The following is a 27,970-nucleotide window of genomic DNA, read 5'->3' as shown; positions in this document are numbered from 1 at the left end:
GCCGGATCCGGCCCCCGGGCCTTAGTTTGCCTACCCATGGAGTAGACTTTGAAAATGCAGGGCCGATTAAAGAGGAGGAATGATGTCCCATAGAATCGTGGAATTGCAGAGTTGGAAGAGAGCACGGGGGTCATTTAGTCCAGCCCCCTGCAATGCAGGAATCTTTTGCCAAATGTGGAGCTTGAACCCATGACTCTGGGGTGAATAGGCTCATGGTCCGTAAATCCCCTTTCTTCCTTGGTCCGTTTTCAAAACTGCTGTCCTGAATTGGGGTGCAGAGGATGTAAGAGAAAATGGCAGTTTGGACCTATTCAGTGATGTGTGGAGAGGGAAAACCAAAATTCTTTACCAAGAAAAGCCCCTCTCTGTGATCTAAATGAGGTGTTCAGCTTATTTGCGGGTTGTTGTTTTTTTGTGTGTGTTTGCATAATTGATTTTACTTCTGCTTGCTGGGGGAAGAAATCTTTTCAGAGCAGTAAACCTCCAATAGGGACGCGGGTGGCGCTGTGGGTTAAACCACAGAGCCTAGGACTTGCCGATCAGAAGGTCGGCGGTTCGAATCCCCACGACGGGGTGAGCTCCCGTTGTTCAGGCCCAGCTCCTGCCAACCTAGCAGTTCGAAAGCATGTCAAAGTGCAAGTAGATAAATAGGTACCGCTCCGGCGGGAAGGTAAACGGCGTTTCCGTGCACTGCTCTGGTTCGTCAGAAGCTGCTTAGTCATGCTGGCCACATGACCTGGAAACTGTACGCTGGCTCCCTCGGCCAATAAAGTGAGATGAGCGCCACAACCCCAGAGTCGGTCATGACTGGATCTATTGGTCAGAGGTCCCTTTACCTTTTAAACCTCCAATATCCATTGGGACTCCAGACTAATGGACAGGTTTTTATTATGAATGTTTCGTAATGTGTTGAACACTGCCCTGAGATCTTTAGACAAAGGCCAGAATAATAATAATAATAATAATAATAATAATAGTAGTAGTAGTAGTAGTAGTAGTAGTAGTCTCACCAGGTTAAGTTCAGGTCAAACCTGAACTTCTCCTTTCTTGGTGAACAGGGGGCAGTGTGTCCTCTTCTGCCAACATGGGAACATGCAGCCCTTCTGCAGCCTTCCTTACCTGGGTTGTGCAGTGGTGCCTGCAGAGCAGCACCAATGATGGAGCCATCCAGCACTATCTTCCACTTCTCTGCTGGCAGCAAAGTTGGCAGGGCAGGTGGGGCTCCCGCAGGAGCACTCTCCTTTCAGCTTCCACCTCATGAGGCAGCTACCTCACCCTGCCTCATAGGTGGGGCTGGCTTTGTTGGTGACGGCATTGATTCTCTTGAGCGTTTGAGAGTCATAACAGCAGGCGGTACTCCAAGAGAGAGAGAAACATCACAGCTGTAAAAAAAAATATACAGGAAAAAGCAGTCACCTGTGTAAGAAAAGACATTATTCCCAGAGTGTTTTGAGAGAGTTATATCTGCTCACCTTTTCAGTTTTGGAGATCATTTAAGATTAAGGCAAGTAGATCTGCTCTAACCTATTTCAAAATCCATGTGTCACTATCAAGCAGAGTTGACAGTATTTGGCCCGGTTTACGTGTAATGTGAATCCAAACCATAGCTTAATGTGAATGAGCAAACATGTGGGTTCCCAGAGAGGAAATAATGGTTGTTTTGCTCCTCTCTGGTGGCTCTGCTGCTGTGCTGCACTGAGTGAAGCCATGGTTTGGCATCTGAACCTGGGTTTGTGGTTTAACTCTCGCCAGACAAACCGCAAGCCATAAACAAGGCGTGTCTTATCGCTTATAGCAGGGGTCGGCAAGGTTTACCTTGCCTGGACCAGTTCACTCCAGTGGAGATCCCTCAGTGGGCGAGACTGCGCGCACCCGCGATTTCCGGCGTCTGCGGAAGTGAGTCCCCGTGCCACGCTGCGCCAGTTTAGTGCAGCGTGTGGGGGACTTGCTGAGTGGGTGGCTTGGTTTGGGGGTGGCTTGTGGGCCAGTTAAACGACCCCCGTGGGCTGCTTGTGGCCCATGGGCTTTAGGTTGCCCACCCCTGGCTTATAGTTTGTGGTTTGTCTGAGAGAGCCAAGTTCAGACAACACGCTAAGCCAAAGCATGGCTGAGTTCAGTGCAGAAGCAGAATGACCAGAGGAGGAGTAAAGCAATCACAATCTTCTCTGTGGGAGCCTGAACATTCGCTGAGCCATGCTTTGGCTTAGCGTTACATGTGAAAAAGGCCACTGGCAGCTTCCTGCATTCACAGAAAAAACTAAACTTAATTAACAGCAGTACTGAATATGTTGTACCAGTCTGTAGCCAAAGAATTGGCTGGCCAGTTAAAATTTATATGTAAAATTCAGCACCACTCAATGTCTTTTTAGATTCCTTACTGTCTGGGGGCTCTTTGCTATCCTCCCCATGGCCCACAAATAATCTCTCCAGGCAAAACTGGCATTCCCTTTCCTTCCTCAAAATGGACAATGAATATTCCAACAGATTGTTTCCTGAGCACTTTAAATACTTGTGAACATTCCATGACATCACAGCAGCTCAATACGAGTGTAAGAGGCTTTACGGTTGGAAAAAACCACACACTTATAACACGCATGCTATTAAGGATTTACTTTTAAAAAACCTGCTGTGTTCGCCATAAAAATGTGAGCAACAAGCAGGAAAGACTCAGAACTATATTGAGTCTCACATGCTTGCAGACCATCTTTGCACCTGACATAGCTGTGCATATTTTGTACATCCCTGAGTTTATCATAAGAGGCAACTGTGGGGTGGCTCTATATTGTACCTGCAGTTTGAAGTCGCCTTTCGTGGAAAAGGGAAAGTTACTTGGATTCAATGACTTGTCACTAGGGGGCGATGAGAAGTCAACAAAAGGAAGCTGAGAGAGGAACCCTAGCAGCTACTTTTTAGTAGCCTTTAACTTAAAACATATTCCTGCCAATAGGCACGTTAAATGAATATTTGCGTACATTTGGCAAGGACCATGCCTACTAATATCCATGGATTTCTGCACTCCTTATTTATTAAAATGTCTATCCCATCTTTCTGCAACAGTAAAACATAAAATCACAATACAATAAAGCACACTCATGGGTAACTGCAAAATAGTAACTCTAATATTAAAAATGTAATTGCATTTGCATAGTTACATAGCTCATACTGGAATAAGAAGAGTTTTCTGTCTGCAATTCTAAATGTGTTTACTCAGAAGGAAGCCACGTTGTGTTCAGCGGGATTCACCTCTTTGTACGTGAGTTGAGTATGTTTAATAGGGCTTACTCCTGGATGCAGGTGATGCTATGGGTTAAACCACAGAGCCTAGGACTTGCCAGTCAGAAGGTCGGCAGTTCGAATCCCCGCGACGGGGTGAGCTCCCGTTGCTCAGTCCCTGCTCCTGCCAACATACCGTTCGAAAGCACGTCAAAGTGCAAGTAGATAAATAGGTACCACTCCGGCGGGAAGGCAAACGGCGTTTCTGTGCGCTGCTCTGGTTCGCCAGAAGTGGCTTAGTCATGATGGCCACATGACCCGGATGCTGTATGCCGCTCCCTCGGCCAATAAAGCAAGATGATTGCCGCAACCCCAAAGTCGGTCACGACTGGACCTAATGGTCAGGGGCCCCTTTACCTTTACTCCTGGGTAAGTGTGCAAAGCATTGCAGCCTTACAGTAAAATCCTATGCATGCCTACTGGGAAGTAAGTCCCATTTAGTGCAATGTGGCTTCATGAAATGTGCATATATCTACCTGGGAGCAGCCCCACTGAATTCAGTGAGACTTACTGTTGAATAGGGATTTAAAGAACTGTGGTGTTGGGCTGCTGTCATAGACCCATATACCTGCTGGGAGCATGCCCCATTGAACTCAATTGGATTGACTTTTGACTAGGTGCACATAAGTTTGCACTGTTGGTGTCTTCAGTCGAATAATTCCTTTTTCACACCTTCTGGTGTGCACAGAAGCCACGTTTTATTCATTTCCAAATCATTATACTCCAACAGTGTTCATTTCCCCTTTCTGCAGACTGCAGCTTGCTTGTGCAAAAAGAGGGTTCATAGGATCATGAAATTGTAGTTGGAAGAGACCCCATAGGTCATCTAGTCCAACCCCCTGCAATGCAGGAATAGCAACTAAACTAAAGCATCCATGGCTGATGGCCATCCAGCCTTTGCTTAAAAACCTCCATGACACCCCACCTGCATGTACACCTGCAAAGAAGTGTTTGGCTTGGGTGGCATATCTCCATCTCCATGCCAGCAGAAAGCTTTCCAGTAAGCGAGAAAGGAACTGCCTTATCTGCTCTCGGTATTGCTGTATATCATCAAAAACTGGAAGTGCTGATGCCTGAGAGACACAAGTCAAATTCTTCCCCTTGTCAAAAAGCATTTGGGATGGGAAACTAGGAACAATAATATACAGTGTGGTTGCAGGGGGCCCTGGGAAACCCTAGGGATGTGGATAAAGGGCTGGTTTGAAATCAGCCCAACCCTTAAAAGACACACCAGTTAAGCCATTTTCACAACAGAGCATCCTTTTGCATCAGTGCAATTCAGCTGCACAGTCTAGCTCCCTCACCTGCGGCTCATTCTGCCACCATGTGAGAAGCCTTTATGTGCGAACAGCAGAGTGGCTTTGCACACCTACTGAACATGCAAACAACAATATCAGACCTTCCAAGTGTTCCTGTTTTCTAGTCCCAGATTTACAGAAGCCATCCTGGTTTCTGATTTGATCCCAGAACATCCCACTTTTCCTTAAAGGTAAAGGGACCCCTGACCATTAGGTCCAGTCATGACCGACTCTGGGGTTGCGGCGCTCATCTCGCTTTATTGGCCAAGGGAGCCAGCGTACATCTTCCGGGTCATGTGGCCAGCATGACTAAGCCGCTTCTGGCGAACCAGAGCAGTGCACGGAAACGCCGTTTACCTTCCCGCCGGAGCGGTACCTATTTATCTACTTGCACTTTGACGGGGTTTCGAACTGCTAGGTTGGCAGGAGCAGGGACCAAGCAATGTGAGCACACCCCGTCACGGGGATTTGAACCGCTGACCTTCTGATCAGCAAGTCCTAGGCTCTGTGGTTTAACCCACAGTGCCACCCGCATCCCTTCACTTTTCCTTAGGATGTCCCTATTGTCATTGGAGAAAGGTTGGAGGGTATGGAGTTATGCAACCCCCCGAGCCAAGCAGATAAGTAACTATACAACCTTTATAAGACATCTGAAGGCAGCCCTGTATAGGGAAGTTTTTTTAAAAAAATGTTTAATGTTTTAGCATGTTTTTATATATATTGGAAACTGCCCAGAGTGGCTGGAGAAACCCAGCCAGATGGGTAGGGTATAAATAATAAACTTCTTGTTTTCGTTGAATAGGACATCCCTATTTTCATCAGAGAAATGTTGGAAGGTATGTAAATATAACTGGCCACACCCACTCTAGACATTTAAATCACATTTAAATCACATGCCTCCCCCCGCAAGAATCCCGGGAACTGAAGTTTACCTCTCACAGAGCTAACCTTCCCAGCACCCTTAACAGACCCAAGATTCTTTGGGAGAAACCCTGTGCTTTAAACGTTTGGTGTGGCTGTTCTCTGAGATAAAGTGCTGCAGACATGCTATGTATTTATTACATTTAAACTCTTTGACTCCGGACGAATCACATGCAGACGCGAGTGCATATTCAGCAGCAGCCACTTTGGAAACGTGGTCGGTTCAGCACAGGATGGTCATGGGACATGGCCACAGTAGCACAGCTCTTGGGGCTACCTTATGAAACCTGTTCCAGCACTCAGCAGCACTCCTTAAACTCCACAGCATGAACTCCTGCCTCCAATCAAATCTCATTGTGACTGGCATTAAGGGGATTATCTTAGCCCTGCAGCCCACACTCCCGCTGGCTTCTCTTTTGCTTAGTCAGACAGAACATGGCTCCCTGCTCAGAACCCCTAAGCTGCTTGCTGGGCAGAAGTCCCTCTCGGGGTGTGAGGCTCCTCTAGCTCTCTCTTTCTCTCTTTGGAGAACCATCAGGTCCATCTGGAACATGAATGGCTATGATTTCCTTCAGGAAACACCAGGTACTGGGTCCTACTAGGACTTTAATTTTGACCATCAGCCTGTTTGGGGAGGAAAAAGTATTACTGGGTGTTTTTCCCTCCTTCAAGTGTTGCCAGAGTTTAACCAAGCAAATTGCGCAAATGGTTGCCTGAAGTTGTACATCTAACTTCCGTGCGTGTCACTGAAAAGCTTCCAGAATCTGAAATGTGAAAGTAAAAATTTGATTGGTTAGAATGTACCTTCAGTTTTAAAATTTATTCTCCACCCACGTCAGCAACATTCACACATGCACCCAAATATTTAATGCATGGGAATGTTTTGAATTTTAATGCTACTTGTGGAAACACCCGGAGTAGGAGAAAACAGCACCCAGATTCATTGTCTTTGAAAACATGTTAACAGCTTTAAACTTTTCAAAGAAGAGTCAAGCCTGGTGCTTTTTTTGTGAGGATTAGTACTCTTGAGTTTTCAAACCTGATTAGCAGGAAGTTTTCTTTGGTCCTTTATTGTCCGGTAATTTCTGGGCAAACATTCTCTGAAGCCAACATATCACAATAACCCATTTGGCCTTCAGATTCTTCCAGATGTTTGAGGTTCCTGGAACTGTGGAGAAGCTACTCACCCATTTTGTCTCTATCTCCCAGAACCACCTTGGAACTGCTCGCTGAAACAAGCATCTTCTCTTTGCCCTAAAGTTATTAAGCTACCATTGCTTGTATAATGGATGTGGCTGAATTCTCAGCTTTTAGAAAGTTTCAATTGAGGGGGACGAGAACCCAAACCACATGGGAGTAGATCTAAACTTACCTCTTCTGTAAGAGGTATTCCCATGGCAGCAGCTTTTGTGCAAGGCTTCATGAGTGAGTCCTCAGGGCAAACATGTTATCCACCCATGCACCCCAAATATTGCAAATTTTGAACCAGAGCCTTCATTTAAATAACAAAAACCCTATGTTGCTGTCTCTTTAAATGGATTCCCTTTCCATGGCCCTATTCCATGACATATCTCTTGTTGATGCCTTCCTGCTCTTTAGTGCTTTTGGTATAGCGTACAATCCAAAAATACAGGGCACATCCCTAGAAAGATCAGGTAATCCTTTGCTCTTATGACTCAGGATCCAAATTCTGTGGCCTGCATCAGTTGCGCATCCTGTACCGATCTGGTAATAATTGCCTTTCATACCTACAGAGTGTGATGATTTCATTCTAGCACATCATCCTCAGAATGAATCATGTGCTGGCATGCCCTAAGGGAAGAGAAACACATTTAGAATATTCGTATGGTATAGTTGCTTCAGACTACATATTTAAACACAGTGGTACCTCGGGTTAAGTACTTAATTCGTTCCGGAGGTCCGTACTTAACCTGAAACTGTTTTTAACCTGAGGTACCACTTTAGCTAATGGGGCTTCCTGCTGCCACCGTGCCGCCGGAGCCCAATTTCTGTTCTTATCCTGAAGCAAAGTTTGAGGTTCCTGGAACTGTGGAGAAGCTACTCACCCATTTTGTCTCTATCTCCCAGAACCTGAAGCACTATTTCTAGGTTAGCGGAGTGTGTAACCTGAAGCGTATGTAACCTGAAGCGTATGTAACCCAAGGTACCACTTTAATCTCTTATGTTTCATTCCTGCAGTTTGAAAACAGAGACCCCAGGGGTAATAAGTCTAGCTGAACCTAAACCTCTGCCTCTTGTGCTAGTGTTCCAAATAGAATAATAGAATTGCAGAGTTGCAAGGGACCCTGAGGATCATTTAGTCCAACCCCCTGCAATGCAGAAATATACAGCTGTCCCATACGGGGACTGAACCTACAACTTTGGCATTATCAGCACCACGGTCTAATTGAATCTGAGATGCTCTACTACTGAGTACCGTAACAGCAATTCCCTGAGGGTAGAGGGAGCCACTACGACAGCATGACTGCTTCCCACACTGTTTAGAAGCTCCGGACCACCATGAGGGAGTCGGTTTCCTATGGGAATGGTGCCCCAGTTTTTGGAGTTGCGCTTCCCACGTGGTTCAGAGGTTTTGATGGCACCCTAGTTGTACAGGAAGGAACTGTGCTGATGTTTTAGCTTCCACACTGCTGAGTAATGTCAGGGAAGGCTGTGTAAGAGATGCCAAGTAATAGCCACTGTTCTCATGCAAGAAGAAGGAAAAACACTGGAGATCTCTGGACAGTTCACACTAGGCTTTCCCCTCCTGCCAGATCACGTCAAACACATGCTAGGTTTATGCCCCGCCAACGTTCCCCCTCCTGCAATTAACTTACCCAATATCATCCGCCCTCAGCATGTTTTCAATAAACCAACTTTGGGGACACCAGTTCTGGGAGTTAATCATTGCTGCGTTTATCAGTTGATGATTGATTTATAAAGGTTCATGGCTTCAGCTTGCCACCATATTCCAATTTGTTGAAATGCTTGGTTGACTTAAATTATGCACTTTATGGTTGTAATATAATTTAATTATTTTATGGCAGAACGGGGCATTAGCTAAGGATGGTTTCTGGGAGAAACAAGTGGTGAATGATCAAAATACTATGCTACTAACATGATCTTTCATTCAAGATGGCTCAGCAGCTTTTGGTTACATGGGCTTTTTTTTTCCTTGCAAGTTGTTTGGGTAGCTCATTCACACCTGCATGATTAATTAGAAGAGGTAGAAGATTTTAATCTACCATCCTGGCCTCCATGCAACCCTGGAAAGAAAACTGGAAAAATAAGTAGATTAAACAACTTCACAGCATATGCCAATGCTTCAGAGGAAGGGGCTGTCTTCAGTGAAATAAACATATAATTATTTCCTATTCTTCCTCATTGGAGGTTAATGATGGTTGAAGTCCCGCACAGTGGCGTAGCGTGGGGGGTGCAGGGGGGGCCGGCCGCACCGGGCGCAACATCTGGGGTTAGGGCAAATCCACAAGTTAGGGGGCGCAAATCCACGGGTTAGGGGGCGCAAATTACTTGCCTTGCCCCGGGTGCTGACAACCCACGCTACGCCACTGGTCCCGCAGGCTTACTTCGGCCCAGGGCTAACAATTTCATAGAGTTCCAAAATGATTTGTAATCACACTGGCCCTTTCACAGATGCATTGCCATTAGTGAGGAGTGGCTCCTGCCCACAGCCCACAACTTGGCTCCTGTCAGATTTGGATTGGAAATAAGCCACGGCCATTTCCCCCCCAAACCGGGAACCATCGTTTTGTTCTTGTTTATACAGAAATTTTCTATTGACAAAGGGTTCTGTTGAAATGCATTGGGAATTGTATCAGTCTGTGGAGCTGCCTTTTTTGCGGGGTGTATTTGGTGGGGGTTTTTTTTGGGTGCCTGTACTTGATCCTTTGTTTTTCTGTGGCCTAACCTACACTATATCTGTCCACACTCCATGACCCCTCAAATCCCCTTCCTCTTTTCCCCTACCCCAACTTTATTGGGTGGAAAGGCTAAGAGAGGAATGAATTGCTTGGATGAAATATCTGAACACAGGGATTTCAACATTGGCCTTCTGTCCCTGGAAATAAAGGTTTGGGTGACATTAACTGAAATCAGCCTTGCAGTTTCACTTTTTCAGTGGGAGGGGGGAACCAGGAGTATTATTATTTACGTGCCACCAGAGAATATTTAAATGTTCTTGTAACTGAGCAAGAAAGTAACCATATCAAAGATACTTCTGCAATTGTTATTACAAAATTCTGTAATGGAGCATTAATAAGCTGTTTGGAAGGCAGTGTTGAAAAGGGGTATCCATTGTAAAAGATGGTTTGCTGCTCAACTTGTTCACAGCGACCACCTTATCTCATGGTAAACCAGGGATAGCCAATGTGGACCACAACTCCCATCAGCCCCAGGTAGCATGGCCAAGAATTAGAGATTCATCTTATTAGATCTCTATTCTGCCCTTCTTCCCAGGAGTCCTGGACAGTACAAAGGAGACCAGGCAACATCCTAGGGTGGGATGATGGGGGTTCAATTCCAAAATATGTGGAAGGCACCATGTTGGCTACTGGTGTTATGTACTGAAGTTCTCACCCTGGGCCAGCAGGGGGATACTGTAGATAGTTTTCACTCAGGTCAACATATGCAAATAAGGGATTGAAAGTGACGTTCAGTGATTGGATAGGTACAGAAAGTGGTTACTGTTGCGTTGTAGTGGAGTTCTATATAAGCAGGCTGGCTGAACCCTTCAGTTCTGTTCTGTTCTGTGAATAAACAAGAGCTGTTTGAAGAATCGCTGTGTCGCCTGATATGTTCACCCACAACTTAACAACCACAGTGCAAGAACTGCGTCTCCAGTGGGGTGAAGCTGCAGCAGTAACCTCCCAGCAGCAGCATTGATGCTGATTACTGGGAGAGGGGGCACCAAGGAGGCAGTGATGCTGGGGGCTCTTCAACGCTCCAGTGGAGCCAATCTGGAACTCCTGCCAGTAAAGCCCCAACTTTGCTGCTGCCTCACTCCTGCTGAGAAATGACAGCAGTGCTACAGCTGCTGGTGCTAGGAGGCTATTGCTGTCAGCTCAGCCCCACTAGGTGAGCTTCTCCTGCCCTGCAGTAAACCATAGTTGATGGTTTCCCATAGAACCAAGGATGGCTCCCACTTTGTTCATCTCCCTCTAAGCAGCATGAACAATGCCCCACTCCTGAATACCGTTATGACTGAACCACGGGTTCTGGTTTGTTTCGCTGCAAGCAAACCATGATGCAAAGCCAACGTTTCATCTTGGCTTCCTGATCATGGTTTGTCTGAGTAAAACAAAGCACAATCTCTGGTTCACATGAAATGCTAAGTCATCAGTTGTGGTTTGTTGCTCCTGCTGGCTAAAGGCGAGGAGATCAGAAGCCATCTGCATTTCCAGGGCTTTTTTTCAGCTGGAAATCAGTGGAACTCAGTTCCAGCAGCTCTCAGGTGGGGCCATTGCCATTATAAGAGAACAAGGGAGGTGTTCATGATGAGTTCCGGCACCTCTTTTTCTAGAAAACAGTACTGTGCATTTCCATGATAAACCATTAAGAATTAACAATGGCTTACAGTGATGTGTGAATGGGGCCTATATTTTTCAAGGTTGACACTTCCCGTTCTTTCTCCTTTCTCAGGTAGTGTTTGTTTATTACTGGGCCTTTGATTACATCCAGCACTTTGAGGATGTTTTAGTTCCCTTTCGTAGGTTGATTCTGATAATGTCATGAACAGCCAAAGAGGGCATCTTTTGTGTGTTTATTCGACTTCCAAACAGAACAGTTCAAGAAAGAAAGGTTTCAGATGAGATTTATAAAAGGCCTATAAATCAAATTTTATGGGGAAAGACTGTATATGTGGTGGCAGAATTCAGGTTCTCCACACATGGCTTTCAGCTAAAACCTAAAATTACTCTTGGTCTTTCTGTGCATGATTTTTTTTTTTTAGTTATAACTAAGGCCAGCTGAGCATTATGGTCTCTAAGGAAAAAACCAGACTGTCATCAGAATGAGAGAACCATTTACAGAAACCCAGACCCTGCAGACATTATTACTATTACTAATATTTCCATTTGCATTGTGCTCTGAAGGAGCCCAGAGAAGTCATAATCAGTATTTTAGAAAACAAGGATGAAATCACAAGTTGGCAGCCCTACTTTCAGCAAGCAGTGATGGTCAAAGAGGCATAAAACTGGTTTAAGTTTGCAATGCCGTTGTAACCTGTGCAAGAAACAGTGCTAAGGTCATTGTGGCAGCACTGACACTTCCTTGGTCACCTGTTTATAAGAGATGCAAACACCACATCTCTTCAGGTAAACAGGAATCTCCTAGAAAGAATTGGTCTAGACAGCCAAGGCTAGATCAGCAGATAATGCACAGGAACTCAACACTGGAACAAACAACTATGTCAGAGGATAGTGACCAGTCATATGACCTGAAAGGGGGGGGGGAATCACCATCACACAAGGAGTCAGTGCTCCATTCCTGAATACGCTGCCCAGGCCAATTACCAAACTGATTAATTGGTTCAGTGTGGTCTCTCTCCTTACCACAACACCATTTTCATCTATTTGAAGAAGATGGGTGATGTTTAATTTAATTTACCCAAGGATTTTCATTTATGCAAGCCTTAATGCAACTGAGGCGAGAGCTGGCGTGTAATGTAACAGCTAAGAGGCTGAGCTACAAATCGGGAAGCGTCAGATTCGAATCTCTTGTTTGTCATGAACTCACTATGCCATGCCCTCCAAGCGGGACATCCCAAATTTATAAAAGCCGCCCTAACAGCTTCAAATTCCAATCCAGGGATGTCCTGTTTTGCCTCCTGTCCTCTGGCCACGCCAGAACGCAGGGCCAAAAGACAGGTGGTTTTTGGTTCCACACTGTGGCGCGAGTCAGTTGGTTAACACTGAAAAAAGGGGGCGGGGGGGGGAATAAACTTGCCCCTGCTACTTTTCTTCCTCCTTCTGTTGCGGCACTTCTGGAAGCTGGTGCCAGCAGCAGAGGCGCCGGCTGTGTCTTCTTCCCCTAGGCTGTACGGACCAGCACAGCATCTTCTGAGGCGGCAACAGTGAAGGCCAGAGGACAACGATTGGAGGGGTGAGGGAGGAGAGGAAGTGCGGTTGCTCCAATTTTCCCTCTTGATATGTTGGGGGGAGGGGATATGCTATGCAGCCTCCATCAAGCAGGACTCTCTCACCTCCATTTAAAATACAGGTTCCTCACTTCTGCCTTATAGGGTTGCTGTAGTTATTGTAGTTAGATGATGCATATGGCCGTGCCTTAAACTTCCAAAATATTCGTCTTCCTCAAGTAGAGAGTTCTTTTGGATGAAATGAGCATCGTAGATTTACCATGTCTTTTGTAATGCTTATGACCATAAAAACAGAGCAGGTAGAGTGCAAACAGACATCTAAAGAACAAATAGAACAAATGCTAATTTTGCATCAGAATCCCAGCTAGAAACAGCATGGAAGCCCCCATAGCCGCTACACTCAGTAACAGATGGTTTTGTGAGGTAGCGTGCTCACTTGACATCCTGACAGTTGAGTCGCCGCTTAGTGGGAGGTCAGCATAGTGAAAACACACCAGCAGGAGCACTGCGTTTGCGCCACACTGAACTCTCCGCTCTTCCTCCTGCTAAGCAGCAGCAACTCAGCTGTCGGGGCTGACTGTGAATAGTGATTTCATCCTTCCTATAGAAAATGGCCGTATGAGTAAAGTATGATTTTGCTGTTTGTGTACATAGTCAAATGGCTATGCAAATCCAATTCCACATCAGAATAATTGACTGTGGATTCCCCACAAGTTTCCAGCAACCAACTAATGTCTCATGTATCAGAAATGCATTTACACTTAAAAGAAATATTTCCTTACTTTTTTGAGTTGACTTAGCATCAAAATGGAGTGGGGGGGTGGAATTCCATCTCATGGCTGCCAGCTGTTTTTTTTATCTAGCAGGGCTGCTCTTCAACAACTACATGGCAAGCACAACATTTACTTGGTGAAGCTTTTTTCTAACAGGGTTCCTCCAGATGACCTATTTAGTGAGCATTGAATTCTGATTTGCTTGCACAAAGCTTATGCAGAGGTTAGATTATGTCCAGTCTTTCTTGAGCATTCATTCTGATTTGTTTGTTTGCAGGGAGGTTATTTGACAATCCTGACTTATTAATCATTGATTCCCCCCTCCCAACTTTTTCAGTGCATATCCCCATCATTTATTTCTAAGGGGATTTGTTGCACTAGGGCGACAGATTGAATCTGCTTGAATTGTGTAAACCTAAATTGCCAGTATTCATTTCACTCCCTCCTGCAAAATGCTGACAGCCTGGAGGCAACCCTACAGTGAAAGGGAAAGCTTTGCTTGCTGATTTCCTGCTTGTCATGCAGTTGTTTTAGTGTGGCCGGAGACCCCCCCCCCCTTGTCTCTTCCACACGCTGCACGAATTGGGCCCAACAGACCGGACCCGAACCACCAACTTCACCCGCCCATTGGTCTTCTGAACTCATCACGACTACAGAAACCGCAGAGCAACCACCAATCCGCCTCCGACTCCGTAAAATCCCCAAAGCTTCATCTGACAGCTCCGTTTGACAGCTTCATCTGACAGCTCCGTTTGACAGCTTCATCTGACAGCTCCATTTTGACAGCTTCATCTGACAGCTTCACCAGCTGACACGCCATGGACACCAACGTACCCAAACTCCTCCTCTTCTCCACCCTCATCGTAACCACCCTTTCTCACCCCACCACCACCTCACATGCATCATGCCCTGGATTACAAACTCAATACAAATATCTACATTTCGGGATTATTGACATGGTGAAAGCCGGAACATTGGATCGCTTGGGAGACTTCGACTTCTGCCTACCCGAGACCCGCATCCTTCTCCGACACTCCGTACTACCGACTCTTACTACACACCAATCCTGGGAACTCTTTATTCGCTCTACCTCCTACACGCCACTTGGAAAACTCATCCTCACCCGAGATGGCCCGTGGTACCGCGCCCACTGCATCAATGGCTCTTATACAACCTTTTCCGACGGCACACCCCAACAAACGATTAACTGGACACTTCTAGACAATGGTGGTGGTGAGTCGGTCTACACTGACCAAAATCACCCCACAGACCACCTAATCTACGGGTTTTATTGCCAAAGAGTCGACACCGCCCCCCGTCACACCACCCTACAAGGAGTCTGTCTCCGACGATATTGCTGCATTTGGGACATTGGCGCCGCTACCACCTGGGACGGCAAGGCATACCTCGAAGGCTGGCATCACTCCACTGCACCACCAGCTGAATGGGACACCACCGGACCACAAAGATGCGGAGGTTTGACCACGAACCTCACCTACTTGCTCCGACAAGATCCACTCCACCCCGCTGGGACCGCACCTCGACAAAGGGGGGAACTGTCAATATCTGAAAACCCCACCACCAATAATGACCTTTTGTCCACCTGGCATTCAAACACCTACGTGAAACTGATCTCCCAAATTGCCAAACAAACAACCACGGACAATTGCTGGATCTGTGCCAATGCCCCCGCACACCTCCACAGTGGCATACCATTCCTCGGAGTACCCCTTACTCTACAACAACATCTCTCCGCGGACGTACGGTCTTGGAACCTGACCGCTGTGAATCTGACCCACCAGTACATCTACCTGAACGGACCCACTAAGGGCGACCTCTGCCGGAAGTTCAGCGGCGAGGACAAAGTCATTGGCGAGAGCACCTGTAAGTACACCATTGATATCACTTTAACTGGCAGAATTACCCTATGGCAACAAGGCAACCCCTCCACCCATCCCAGCCTGCTGTCCGCGTGGAGACGCGTTATGAGTTTGCCTGACTCCTGGGACCCTTCCCCCGTCTCCCAATGCTTCTTTCGCACCTTCCTTACCGGTCGCATAGATTCGTGCCTGCAAGGGTTGTTCTGGATATGTGGCCACCGTGGCTATGTATGGGCCAGCCCCCATTCCCGAGGAACCTGCTACCTCGGACTGATCTTGCCCGGGATCCGAGTCACCCGCGATCTCCCCCCCGGAAGAAGACGAAATAAAAGGGCTAAGGACTTGTCGAAACTCTCCGACGTGACAGCCAATGGAGAAACTTATGGCCGGGCCCTTTTTCCCGCCTACGGAGCAGGTTCCAACCATGTTGACATCCTCAAGCTAACGGACATTCTCCTAAATTTTATGGAAGAGTCCAATGCTGCCACCCAATCTATCCTAACGGAATTAACAGAGGTCAGGCAAACGGCGATTCAGAACCGCCTGGCTTTGGACTATGTTCTCGCTTCGACCGGAGGAGTATGTGCCCTTGTGGGAACCGAATGCTGCACATACATCTCCGATCAAACCCTAAATATTACTGGACATCTCAACAATATTCACAAACTGACGGACGAACTTAAGGACATTCAGCATGAGGGACTGTCGAATGCTCAGTTCTGGGATTGGCTACCGGGGTCCGCATGGATAAAACAACTCATGGGAAACGGACTCCTGATTCTGGTCACTGTTACAATCTGCATTGCTGTTTTCTGCTGTGCCATTCACTGCTTCCCGATGTGCTGTCAAAACTGCGGCTCTTGTGCTTCAACTCTCCGTCCGCGAACATCCATGCCTGCCCCAAGGACCTCATCAACCCTCATCAAGATGGGATCCCTGAAGAACACGCAGAGCCTGAGTCCTAGGTATGACTTGTCAGACTTTTATTGATTTGTGCGGAGAGAAGGATTGCGCGGTCTGGCACCTTCGCAATCTTATCTCCGAAGGGGGGAACTGTGGCCGGAGACCCCCCCCCTTGTCTCTTCCACACGCTCACTTGTAATGCACAAGCACCACACACACACACACACACACACACACACACACACGCACACACACACACCTATCCCCATCCGGGAGACGTCCCTTCAGAGGGTTGTTTCCGTAAAGAAAGCCTTCCGTAAATAAGGAAGCGCTATTTTGACAAGCTCTATAGAATCCCTATTCCCTCTATGTAATTCCCCTCAGTAGACCGGGCGGCCGAACTCTGGGTCAGCCGGCTGCCGTCTCGACCAATCAGCATTAGCGAACAGCGCCCCTAGTGGCGGCTACGCTGGTACTGCAGCCGGCATCTACCGCTTCCTCACTTTGACAGCTCACTAATACAATGTTTCCGGACTCAATTGACCGTGACTGATCTAATCAAATGTTGCTACATTGTATCTAAACTTGGGAGTGCTTTGAACTTCAACAACCATCTTCTTTGGAAATTCGCCAAAAATCAACCGTACCTCGGATTTTCATCGGACCACTTTTATTCGGCTCCAAATCACAAAGACTATCAAAGGGGGGTGACTTGGTACCAACCAGCCATAATCCCTCGACCGAGCAGGCACGTACACAGTGCTCCACCCGGATAACCTGACCATCCTGATAGCCGGCTTGATGGGCTTAGACGACCAACCGGCTGAAGACACAATAGCCTGCATACGACCGTGTATTCAGCTTCGGTCAAAACAAAAGGACTATGACCGGATTCCCTCCAGGGGGCAGGAAGCGGCGCCCCTTCCCTTTGTTTTCGCCCAGGTGATTCACTAGTAAGGGAGGAGGGGGACATTCGCCAGGTGTGAAGATGCTCGAGTTACCTGCCCAACTCCTCCCCTAACTCCTCCTGTTCTCAATGTAATCATGATGTAAATATGATGTAATTTGAGGGTGTAACCAAGGGGATTAGCAAGTAATAAAAGTAAGGGTCTCCCTTTGTTCGGGGCTTCCATCTTGCTTCACCTTGTGGGCGGTGGGGGCCCTGTCGCGACAGTCTTTACTAATAAAGACCAAGCCTACTGGCTGCTGTTTTGCTCTGAATTGCTCTGGTTGGTGTCTTCATTTCGTCCAAGAGAGCCCTCTGCGTTCCGTTAACATTAGTCACAGGAGCCCTGCTAGATAAGAAGTTGGCAGCCTTGCTTGTTTCTGATAGAGGAAGGTCTATGCAGGGAATGCATTGGCGGGGTGTGGGGGGTGTTTGCAGGTGCCAACTTTAATAAAACTGGGGGAGGACAGGTAAGCCCCGCCCCACATAATTGATCGCATAACGTGGCACGCACGCACCATTTGAATGGCAATGCCCATGAAATTTGGGGGGCCCCGCACCCCTCAAATATTTGGGTGTGTGTGCAAAGGGACCTCCTGTGTGTGCTCTCTGATTTTAGGCACATCAATAAAACAGATTCCCGAGTTCTTAGTTCAGCTTTGGGAGGGCTAACCCAGAACATCACCAGGAAAGGTGGACCTATATTTTCTACATGCATTTTCACTAGCATTTGGAAGCCAGGCATAAAAATTGTAGAGGAGTCTACACTGGCCTTGAAGTGGCTCCTATCTGTAAGACAAGCCAAAGATATTTTGCTGCCGGGGACAGAACAGGAAGTGTCATAGTCATGGTGCATGTTACCCAAGGCTAATCAAGTTGTTTTAGCACCCTGGGAGTAAAAATGCAATAACATGAATCCAACAACTAACAATTTGCTGCCCTTTCATAACACTGAAGAGCAGCTGCCTGAGGTGAGTGAACTTGTTCTGCTGTGCTGGCGCTGCTTGTCTGTCATGTGAAAAACCAGTGTGGTTGAAGCCTCTGTTTGCCTGAACTGTTTGCCCGGGTTCTGCACCAGTTGCATACCTGACCCCTTTCTGAGCTGCAGCATGGATATACCCCCCTGATACCTATATCTGCTACTTTTTCCTTTTCTTCCAGTTGGCTAGTAATCCATAAATGTGCTTCATCCTTCTGATTCAGCTGAATTCCACAGGGGTGGTTATTAACACGTGGGGGAAGGGGGGACGACTGCTCTGTAATCATTTAAGACATGAATTCAGGCAAAAGGCAAACGGGATTTGATGGTGTGGAAAGAAGATCCCTGTTTACTAATGTCTGACAAAATGCAAGCCTTTGCGGGCTTTATCTGCTTCATTTGGAAACAGCCGGAGAGCAAATATATACTCAGGTCATGGAAAAGGGGCAGGAACAAAATATTGACTTTAGAGGGGTGGGAATAATCATTCTTTTTAAAAACTTTTGAAAACTTAGGTGCCTAGATCCAAAGCAAGATCTTGCACAAGGGCTCAGAATTCAGCCTGGCAGCTTTGTGTGCCGTTTCTTGCAGTTGTTAGCAAGTCATGCAGTAAACTATTCTCTGTTAATTTTTTAATGCAAGATAAACAGGCCGAGAAATGATTAGCACAAAAGTAAGTTTGAACTAATCTGGGGAGAATCAGAAGGGATGAGAGCGAGAAAGCTGTTCTGGAGAGTTATCTGTTAACTACATCAAATGTCTCCAACTGGAGTTCCTTCCTTCCTATCTCTTTGGCTTTCAGTAGCCAAACCCTTCTACATTGTTTTCCTTTTTTAATCTTAACCAGTGGCCCAAAATGAATACTTCAAGCACAACTGATGCTTTCGGCTCTTTCCTTTGAATTAGAGGCTTTTGGGAACTACAGGCGACAAGGATCTTCCTACCTGGTTGGTTACTGGTGATCAGAAGGTTATCCTCTTCCATAGCCACAAAAAATGGCCCCCCAGATCCACTCTTCAAAGGTTCACAACTGCTCAGGCATGAAAAGCTGGTTCGCAAATCTTTCCTGCAGCTCCAAGCACTGAATGTCAGAGCCTGGGGAGAAGCATAACTAGGGAGTTGCTTGGAATGGAGTTTGGTCAGTGGTCGGAGATCTATATTCTCAGATAGATAGGACTTTGTCCACAAACTGGAATTTGAAATTTCAAAGGGGGTGTGTGTGTGAAAAAGCAGAAGGGACGGTTTGAGATGATTGTGCTGGCGTGATTCTTGTAACTCAGGTACTCTTGCCCAAACTGGCTTACCACATGGGCTAGTAAACAGAAGACTGAATAGCCTCAAATAGGCAGCTTTTGCACATGTATACTTAAACATTCATCTCTACAGAAGCAAGAGAAAATCCAAATGATTTTAAATGCAAGAAAGGCCTCTTTATCAGGAGAGACACAAACTTCTTCCAAACTCCTCTGAAGCAGACTCCACCACCCACCTTAGTGAAAAGGGCTCGTTCTCCTCTCACTTCCACATTACCCATGTAGTTTGCATGGCAAGACTTCCATTAGAAATGGGTTAGCCAACGTGGCATCCTCAAGATGTTGTTGGACTCCAGTCAGTCCTAGCCAGCATAGCTAATGGAAGGTGTAGTCTGACAACATCTAGAGGGCACCAAGTTGGCTACCCCTGCATTAGAACATTAAAAGATCGCTGCTGGGTCAAACCAAAGGTCTATGTAATGCAATATTCCTGCTTTCCATAATGGTGAACCAAGTGCCTCAAAGAAGCCCACAAAGCAGGCGTACAAAGACCCCATTCAGTGCTGATGTTGCTCCACAGCAGCTGGATATTCAGTGGCAGCATACAGAAGTTCTGTACAGACATTGCCATGGCTTGTAGTCATTGGTAGAACTTTCCTCCATGAATTTGTCTTGCCCCTTTTAAAGTGTTGGTAGTAGACAGCTTTAAATAATGCATTTTAAAAGCAAGTGAAATCCTTCTTTCTTCTCCCAAGGATGCTTCCTGTCCCCCCCCCCCCAGTTGGGCTGTCATCTTGCCATTTCCTATCAGTTAAAAACTGTGTCTGGAAACTACATACAGTGGTACCTCAGGTTAAGTACTTAATTCGTTCCGGAGGTCTGTTCTTAACCTGAAACTCTTCTTAACCTGAAGCACCGCTTTAGCTAATGGGGCCTCCTGCTGCTGCCACGCTGCTGGAGCACGATTTCTGTTCTCATCCTGAAGCAAAGTTCTTAACCCGAGGTAATATTTCCTGTCCTCTCTCTATTTGGTGCCAGAACTTGTAATGTCACTGCACACACCACAACTAAACACAGGCAAGGCTATAGATCACCAGCCATTTACCCGCTCTGTAGAAATGCATTGTTCACATTTCCATCTAGATTAGAGACAGTGCATGTCTCCCCTGTTGTTATTATTATTTTGAGTAGAGAACAAAGGTACAGCTATGTGCTCCCTTCCATAGTATGGGAGCAGAGGATCATGTTCCTGCATCAAACTGCCTCATAGTGCTGAGAAAAGTTAACTGGCTGGTGCCCCCCTGCACCTGGTAGTGTGGAAGGCAGGGAGATCAACAGTAGGTGGTGTCAGAGCCAACCAGTTCTAGTTTTGTCTCCCTCCCTGCTGAGCTCTACAAGAGCAACAACTAAGGAAGGGGAAGCTGGCAGGCTTTGCCCCCAAATGGACTGGTTCTAAGTAAGAAGGTGGATGGGGTCACTGAGGACAAACTGAGGTTGGTGGTCACTGTGCCCCCTTCCCACTAATCCAGCAGCCTCCACTTCTGGAAAGTTGCCTATTCCCTGGAAGCTAGGCTGAAAACTAGCAATAATACATTTGAGTCATCAGCACTAAAGGAGAAAGGCTAAATATGGCCCTTTGGCAATTTCCAGGTATTTAATCGTTCTGTTCCCCTTAAGAAACTCCCCACCCCGATACCCTTGTGCATACACTTCTTTCGTTTGCTATTTCTAGCATCCTTAATCCTTCCGGAGCTGCTTCCCGCAGACCTTGTAGGGGCGAAGAAGCTATTTTTGCCTTCCTTCGTAAGGAGTTTATTTGAGCAAAAGGCTTGTTTTGCTGAACGGAGCAAAATAGGCTGGAGGTTTATGATATTGTACTAGACACTACGGCAAATCCTGCACATATTTAACTTGATGTCTGTACGCGTTTATCTAATCATAGGGATCACTCTATCCGAGCCCAGATTGAGGTGGAAGATCCCTCAATGGGGCTGCTAAAGCTCTTTCTCCACTTCCCTGACCATCTTGTACTCCATTGTTCCTTTCTATCAAGCAAATGAATTATTGGCTTAGCAGGCTCCTAGCTGAAGGGGAAATAACCTGGACGTGTTATTTCAAGGAGCAACCTTTATATCTTTGATAGTCACACACCAGATGCCATCACCAACAGAGAGGCAGGAGTCATGATTTGTGCAACCATGGCGCTCTGCAATTGCACCAACCAGAGTGGCCATGTGGTCCAGGTTAGAGGGCTTTCTAGCAGTTCTCTCACTGAGTGAAGTGAGGTTACAGGGAACCAGGCACAGGGCCTTCTCGGTATTGGCGCCTTCCCTGTGGAACATCCTCCCACCAGATGTCAAGGAGATAAACAACTACACAACCTTTAGAATACAGTGGTACCTTGCGTTAAGAACTTAATTCGTTCCGGAGGTTCGTTCTTAACCTGAAACTGTTCTTAACCTGAAGCACCATTTTAGCTAATTGGGCCTCCTGCTGCTGCCGCGCCACCATCGCACAATTTCTGTTCTCAACCTGAAGCAAAGTTCTTAACCCGAGGTACTATTTCTGGGTTAGGGGAGTCTGTAACCTGAAGTGTCTGTAACCTGAAGCGTCTGTAACCCAAGGTACCACTGTATATCTGAAGGCAGTCCTGTATAGGGAAGTTTTAATGTTCGATGTTTTGTGGTGTTTTTATATTTTTCTGGAAGCACCCCAGAGTGGCTGGGGCAACCCAGTCAGATGCATGGCATATAAATAATAAAGTTGTTGTTGTTGTTGTTATGAACTTCTAGAGACAGTATATGCCCCTGAATATCAGCTCCTGGAGAGAAGCAGTAGGAAGGAGCCCTAGCCTTTCATCCCAATGTCCTACCCGTGGGCTTCCTACAGGTATTTGGTTTGTTCTACAGGAAGCAGGATGCTAGACTACGCGAATCCTTAGTCCAATCCAGCAAGGCTCTTATCTTCTCAGTGAGGTCACATGGATGGGTGAAACACATGAACACAGGAACTTCCTAACAGTGTGATAGTCTTGAATCCTCATTAAGTGCACTCATAGGGTGCGTGGTATTAAAATGATCCATGTAAATAGCCATCAGAAAGCATTGGTTTGTTCCAAATGACCTGCGTTCTCAGGGGCCATGCAGTGCTATTCTGTTTAACATCCCCTCCCAAGGAAGATGGTAATTCTGAACCAGGCCTCTCAGTATTGCTGCATTTAGTTTAGGAACTACATGCAAGAAATATGTGACCGTGGTAAGAGTGTGGCTTATGTTGGTGCTTTGTGTGTGGTTCCCATGGGCAGTCTGCGCTCCATTGTTTGTTTGTTTCCTTTGCTGGCGTATTCTGCAACATGCCATTGTCACAATAGTAGTGCATTCGTGGTGGATTTATACTAGACCGTCAACACATCATTTTGCTTTATTGGTGGTTTTTTTTTTTTGTTTATTTATTTATTTATTTTATTGGTTTTAATTCATTTTGCTACATCCAACATTAAAACAAGTGAAGAAATAAACATACATAACACATACATACAAAAAAGGAGTACATAAATAAAAGAAATAATAATAATAAAAAAACAAAAGAAAAAACATCACCTAACATAAAACACCAACTAACTAACTTACATTAACTAAATAACTAAATAACACACAACATTAATTGACTTCCCTTCATCTCGGTTTCAGAATATAACTTTATTGGTGGTTTTGTGATGCTCCCCCGATGATCAAGGGAGTGCAGTGACTCCCTTATGAAGAAAGGTTGCAGCGTTTGGTACATTTTCGTTTGGAGAAAAGGCAAGGTGACGTGACAGAAGTGTAGCAAAGTTTGTGTGGCATGGAGAAACTGGACGTGGGGAAAATTTTCCTCCCTCTGTCATAACACTAGAACTCATGGGCATCCAACAGAGATGAATGTTGGAAGATTCAGGACAGGTAAAAGAAAGTACTTTTCCAGGTAGTGCATATACAATGGAACTCAGTTCCCCAGGACACAGTGATGATGACCACATCCTGGATGGCTTTAAAAGAAGCTGAGACAAATTCATGGAGGAGAGGGCTATTTATGGCTGTGCTCTGCCTCATCCACAGTTGGGGGAAGCAATGCTTTCGAAAACCAGCTGCCGAAAAACCACAGGAGCAGAGAGTGCTCTTGTGCTTGAATCTTGCTCACTGGTTCCCCACAGGCATCTGGTTGGCCACTGTGAGAATAGGATGCTGGACTAGATGGGCCATTGGTCTGATCCAGCAGGCTCTTCTTATGTTCTTAATGTTTCTGCATTGTTGCTGTCTGGAGGGGCACTCTTGCACTATGGCCCAAAGAAAATGTGGGGGGCGGATAATAACAGAACATTTGTGTGAAGTTATGGAACATGCACTGGTTGGAAACCAAGCTGCTTATCCCTTGTGGTACTTTTGTGCATAAACAGTGTTGAAAGTAGGTTTGCCTAGAACAGGGGTAAAGGTAAAGGTAAAGGTAAAGGGACCCCTGACCATTAGGTCCAGTCGTGACCGACTCTGGGGTTGCGGCGCTCATCTCGCTTTATTGGCTGCGGGAGCCGGGGTACAGCTTCCGGGTCATGTGGCCAGCATGACTATGCAGCTTCTAGCGAACCAGAGCAGCACACGGAAACGCCGTTCACCTTCCCGCCGGAACGGTACCTATTTATCTACTTGTACTTTGATGTGCTTTCGAACTGCTAGGTTGGCAGGAGCAGGGACCGAGCAACGGGCGCTCACCCCGTCGCGGGGATTCGAACCGCCGACCTTCTGATCGGCAAGTCCTAGGCTCTGTGGTTTAACCCACAGTGCCACCCGTGTCCCTTAGACAGGGGTAGTCAACCTTTTTATACCTACTGCCCACTAATGCACCTTTCTGGATGGTAAAATTTCCTTACCACCCACCAGTGGTTGATGGAAGGAGGATTCAGCTTGCGCCTTACAACCCCCTACCACCCACCTAGATTCCTGAAACACCCACTAGTGGGCGGTAGGGACCAGGTTGACAGCCCCTGGCCTAGAACCTTCCAAATGGCACCATGAGCAGGAGTATTCTTGAATGCCCAATAAAAAGGATGTCTGGGGGTGGGAGGACCCTCACCTTGAATCATAGGCTTCCTGTTCTCATTGAAAACCATGAGCTACTTCATCCAGCCCATGGTTTGGATCCAGATTACGTTAGTTGCCCATAGTTCTCACTGAAATCAACAGGACCTAAGTCTTGATTAACCTGTCCCATCGATCTCAGTTGCGGCTAACTGAAAGCAACTCACTTAGTTTGGATGCATCCAATATATCACTACACACAAGTGCTATGCAAACACATTTTCTTCAAATGGTGAGACGTTTTCAGGGTTCGAGGGCTACCTAGGCTTGGTTTCCTTTGGCCACATGACCCAGAAGCTGTACGCCGGCTCCCTCGGCCAGTAAAGTGAGATGAGTGCCGCAACCCCAGAGTCGTCCACGACTGGACCTAACAGTCAGGGGTCCTTTACCTTTTTACTGGAGAGCCACTGGCATGTTGTGTTACCTTATTGGCCCAAATATAAGCCACACTTCCCCCCCTCCAAATTCTACCCTAAAAAGTTGAAGTGCGGCTTACTGTGTATTCGAGACCTTATGCTACTGGAAAAGCAGCACAGCTCCGCCCCGCCCCCCCCCCCCCGGAAGCAGCCTGGGTATTGTCTTTTTTCCTTTTACCCTTCAATTGTAAAGGGGCAATTTATTTGCAGGTGCGGCTTATATTCGGGCCAATACGATATATGGTTTACTTACACATAGATAGAGGTTGAGAATAGGTAGAGGTTTGCAGCATAATGTCTCAGACCTGACCCCACCAGATTTCTAGGTGGGGCTTTGTTCCCTAAATATGTGTCACAGTACCAGACCAACCAACTTGTATTTCAAACAGATGTAGGTGGTAGAATCTCTCCATTTAGTATATGGCTGCTTTTTCAGATTCTTTCACTGCCCCCTCCCCAATCTCATGGCCACTGCCACTTGTCCTGCCATGTTCTTCATTTGAGTCTGTGTTGGTAACTGGGGGGCTGTTAGGTTGGAGAATACCCCTTGGGAAACCAGATTTATCCAAGGATTTAAATCAGTGGCTGGTTTACCTAGCAAAGAGTTGCTGAAAACTAGTTCAGGGTCATTAATTTATTCCATGGAAACTAAATCATAAAAATGGTTGCAAAAAAATAAACAAAACTGCCATAATCATTAATTATTACTGGCTTTTCAGTGCAATTCAGCTGATGCTGTTAAACAATAAATTGATTTACAGTTATTAATCTGTGGTGGTTACACAACAGAATTTCCAGTGGGTCATAAAACTCCTCCCCAGTTGAGGCCACTGAAAACCAACTCACTGCATATAATGATATCTCTCCAAGCTTGAGATGAAAACAAGTAGCAGAGAAAGGGCAATTAATTTTGGGGTTCCCTCCATACTTGCTAATCAGAATCTTGTGCACAAGGCCAGTCAGCTGTGTGAAGAAACTGTGAATGCCTTTAATGGGACTTTGGATAGCTCTAACTAAATTATATGTACTGTACTTTTCCATCTATAAGATGCCCCCATGTATAAGACGCTTCCTATTTTGGGGGACTGAAATTTCGGAAAATAGGGGGTGATGGAAAACAGTACTGTATTTTTCACCCTATAGGACACACTTTTTCCCCTCCAAAAATGAAGGGGAAATGTGTGTGCGTCCTATGGGGCGAATGCAGGCTTTCGCTGAAGCCTGGAGAGCGAGAGGGGTCGGTGCGCACCGACCCCTCTCGCTCTCCAGGCTTCAGGAAGCTATCAGCAAGCCTGGGGAGCCCGCGGGAGTTCCCGCAGGGCTCCCTAGGCTGCGGATAGCAGCCTGCATCCCGAAGCCTGGGGCGCGCTGCACAGCGCACCCCGGGCTTCGTGCAGATATCGGGCAGCCCCACAAGCTTGGGGGACAGCAGGGAGGCGGAGCGCCGCCATCCCGCTGTTCCCCGACCTGGTTTGGAGGCTGGCGCTGGGAGAAGCGGGCTTCTCCCCAGCGCCAGTCCCACAAGCTCGGGGAACAGATATCCGCAAGCCTGGGGAGACCAGCGCAACTTCCTGCCAGGCTCCCTAGGCTTGCGGATAGCAGTCTGTTCTGGGGGCTGGGGTGGGGGGAAGCTCGGGCATCCCCTGCCCCATCTGTCAGGGGTTGGATGACATTATACCCTCCAACATTTTTTCAATGAAAACAGGGACATCCTAAGGAAAAGCGGGACATTCCGGAATCAAATCAGAAACCAGGACGACTTCTCTAAAACAGGGACTTCTCTCTAAAACAGGGACTTCTCTATAAAACAGGGACACTTGGAGGGTCTGTAAAGGCTACTTTTGGTACAATTGCAGAAGAGGTTCATGGTTTGATAGTGATCAAGCCAAATAGCCAAAGGTCTTATTCATTTGCTTTTCACAATCAATGCAGTGATTATGCTTCTGAAGTGAGCAATGGTGCAGATAGGTAATATTACAGAACAATTATTTGCATCCAGATCGTCCTAGTCCAATACCGCACTGCATGGGCTTTCTAGTTTCTTTTGGCATAACCTGCCCCCCACCCCAATATTCAAAACCTGTGTTTCCCTGCATGATAGAAAACACATGTTCGTATGTAGACAACTCAACTTCTGTGCATATTTATTGGAATCTGAATCGGCTGTTAATTGGTTGGAGTAAAAGTGCAGGTGTCTGCACTGTACCTGCCAAGGCTATTAGCAGTTGGGTTGAGGAAGGTGGATAGAATTTCAATCAGGAAAATGGCACAGGGGGGAGGGCTAACCAGAGCCCCCTCCCCAGCACTGCTGCTCCAAGCCTCTCGCAGGAGCTTCCAAGCTTCTAAAAAAGACATTGAGCAATCTGATCGTAGATTTTGAGTGTCACATGCCATTTGGCCCAAATGCTAAACAGTACCTGTGGGAGGGGACCACAAGGAAGATCTTACTTGTCCAAGCGAAGTATCATCACATGATGGAATATGGAGAGGGCCCACTTTGACATTTCAGGGCTCGCTTGGCCCTGAAAGATGTGTGGTAAAAAAATGCCATGGGGTGGGAGTTGTTTACAGTGAAGTCACAGCCTGTAAAACATCATTTTATAGGGAAGTAAAACGAAAGGCCCGTGTATGACAGAGCAGGAATTACAATTCTGCCGACCTTCACCAAACAGAGAGACAACAGGGCGTGAGAGAAGAAAGAGTTAGATCGGTGAAATGGCGGCAAGCTAGGAATAGAGAAATCGGTGCTTTTTTAATATTCCAGATCCGTTCGTCCAATTCTTTGGCACGTTAACTACAAGTAAGGTAATCCCTGGGCTTTTCCCCAGCCGGAACTCAGTTCTGGCACCTCTCAGGTAGAGGTGCCATTATAAAAGAACAAGAGAGGTGTTCATGGCGAGTTCTGGCACCTCTTTTTCTAGAAAAATAGCACTGGGTAATCCTAACAGCTGGGCATGAGGTACAGAAGACCCTGAGAAAGGTTGGCATAGATCACTTGCATACCTATTACACCTGTCTCAAACCTGAACAGCATTGTGCCGTTGACTAATAAGAAATAATAAACAAAATTGAAGTGAGAGAGGAAGACAGAAGGAGCTGAGCAGAG

General features: G+C 46.5%; 1 protein-coding gene and 1 long non-coding RNA gene across 4 annotated transcripts in view; one reads left to right on the top strand and one right to left on the bottom strand.

The window, feature by feature from the left end:
• The window catches only part of HNF4A (hepatocyte nuclear factor 4 alpha), a 63,093-nt gene that overhangs the window by 11,959 nt on the left and 23,164 nt on the right, over positions 1–27,970 (top strand). The gene's annotated exons all lie outside the window — the stretch shown is intronic.
• Positions 44–19,205, bottom strand: LOC310764819. 3 transcript variants are annotated; one of them, XR_014549224.1, is made up of 5 exons: positions 19,032–19,205; positions 8,611–8,758; positions 7,232–7,304; positions 1,120–1,322; positions 44–262 (listed from the first exon to the last, which is right to left on the bottom strand). It is a non-coding gene; the product is annotated as an uncharacterized lncRNA (long non-coding RNA). The 3 variants fall into 3 exon arrangements; XR_014549225.1 differs by having other exon boundaries at positions 8,611–8,697; XR_014549226.1 differs by lacking the exon at positions 8,611–8,758.

This window comes from Podarcis filfolensis (assembly GCF_964270895.1).
Source record: "Podarcis filfolensis genome assembly, chromosome: 6".
Classification (NCBI taxonomy): Eukaryota; Metazoa; Chordata; class Lepidosauria; order Squamata; family Lacertidae; genus Podarcis; species Podarcis filfolensis.
Note: the sequence above shows the minus strand (reverse complement) of the source record. Positions and strands in the feature narration are given on the sequence as shown.